The 2,056-nt window shown below is 36.1% G+C and overlaps 1 non-coding gene across 1 annotated transcript; it reads right to left on the minus strand.

Moving 5' to 3' along the window:
* Window positions 1-651: 651 nt before the first annotated feature.
* TRNAP-UGG (transfer RNA proline (anticodon UGG)) lies at window positions 652-736 on the minus strand. Its single transcript has one exon. It is a non-coding gene; the product is annotated as a tRNA-Pro (tRNA).
* Window positions 737-2,056: the final 1,320 nt, after the last annotated feature.

The following is a 2,056-nucleotide window of genomic DNA, read 5'->3' on the forward strand; positions in this document are numbered from 1 at the left end:
CAGATCAGATTTAGCCTGAGGAGGTCACAGTTTGTCAAATCTTGTTTCGGGCTATCATCTCACTGTTATTCCATAGCACTTGTGGTACCTTAAGATTTTATAAATATTTACATGCATGGTTATGTTAATTGTTTTTAAAAATTTTTAATGTTTATTTTGAGAGATAGAGAGCACATGTGAACAGGCCAGGGGCAGAGAGAGAAAGAGAGAGAAGGAGAGAGAGAGAATCCTAAGCAGGTTCTGTGCTCACAGCCTAATCCCAAAACGGTGAGATCATGACTTGAGCCAAAATCAAGAGCCAGACACTTAACCAACCAAACCACCCAGGTGCCTCAGCTCTGTTAATTTTTAACCATAAGTAAAAGTTCACAATAAGGATGATGATGATGAAGATGACATTTCTTGAACACTTAACATGTCTTAGGCACTGTGTTAAGCATAGCATATGAATTATTTCATTTAATTTGTTCTGTGGTCCTAGGAGATTGATTCTAATACTAGTTTTATTTTATTTTATTTTATTTATTTTTTAATGTTTTTCTAAAATTTATTTCTGAGAGAGAGAGACAGCATGAACAGGGGAGGGTCAGAGAGACAAGGAGACACAGAATCTGAAGCAGGCTCCAGGCTCCGAGCTGGCTGTCAGCACAGAGCCTGACCTGGGGCTCGAACCCACGAACCATGAGATTATGACCTGAGTCCAAGTCAGACGCTCAACCGACTGAGCCACCCAGGCACCCCTACTTTCATTTTATAGATGAGGCAACAGAGGAACAGAAAGGTTAAGTATCTTGCTCAAGATTTCCCATTAAAAGGAACCCAAGTGTTCTACCTCCAAATCCACTCTTATCACCATGGCTCTGTGTTGCCTCCCATATACTAGGACATACGATTCCAGGTATGAATGGCACCACAGTCAAAATGGCCATTCAAGTATGTTTTACCTAGCTACAACCAAAAGAATAACAACAGTGCCATTGTTGATCACCCATTCTTCAATGATAGTCAAGGTTAAATATAACTACTTCAGAAACCACCATCCAGCATATTAGCCAAGGCAACCTCCTTTTCTTTCCTGCTACCTTTTGATTATCTACAGAGGCTTGAAGGGGACTTTTACTGTTAGCAGAGAATGTATGTATTATATGGCACACTGAAATAATTGCTGAGTTTTCTATTCACATGATTAACTTCAGCAGCAAATCAGGCAACTTCTAGCTTTGGGCAGAAATTTGAGGCTGGATTAATACATCTTCAAGGGTTTACTCTGGTTGAAATCTGTAAATAGCATATGTCCTTACTTTGCTTCATAGAATGTAGATGGAGGTCAATTACCCATCTTATATCTTCTAGTAAACCCCTTAGCCTTTGTGATAAATGAGTACATATTTACCAAAAATTTTAGTCTATCAAAGAAAACTACAAAAAAGCTTTCTCTTGAGAGAAATAGTTCAAAAGCAGCCTGTGTATGAAAATGCTCTCTGAATTTTTGAGGGAATATTTTTATGCCAAAATGAATGAAAAAAATAAATGTTCTCTGGGCATCTATTATAGAAAAATATGTATTCATTTATTAATATGTAATAGTCACTGTTAAATGGGAGATAAGCAGGATATCTATAATACAATAAAAAAACTGTCAACAACCCCTAAAAAACCCTGATTATAAAAAATATTTATTCTAGAAAATCTGAAAAAGAGAAAGGAAGAAAAAATTTCAAATCTTCTTTAATTCTCCATTCAAAGAGAACCATGCTGCAAATTTGAGGTGTTTCATATTTTCCTGTGAATACTCTACATGTAAATCATCTTTAAAAAGTAGATCAAAAGCTCTGCTTTTCTCTATACATACTCTATCTGTAGTTCATTATGGGATAATGCGTTATATGACTTTACATCTTTTTTTCGCCACTCAACATTATAGAGGGAGCATTTTCCATACCATTAAATGTCTTGCAAAAGTATCATTTAAATTGCACATTATATTCTAATTCATGCTCACTAAGTAACAGAATTCCTTTCTCACAATTATCTGGCACTCACTCCGATCCTCATC

The sequence above is a fragment of the Crocuta crocuta genome, unplaced genomic scaffold (assembly GCF_008692635.1).
Source record: "Crocuta crocuta isolate KB4526 unplaced genomic scaffold, BGI_CrCroc_1.0 scaffold36, whole genome shotgun sequence".
Taxonomy (NCBI): domain Eukaryota; kingdom Metazoa; phylum Chordata; class Mammalia; order Carnivora; family Hyaenidae; genus Crocuta; species Crocuta crocuta.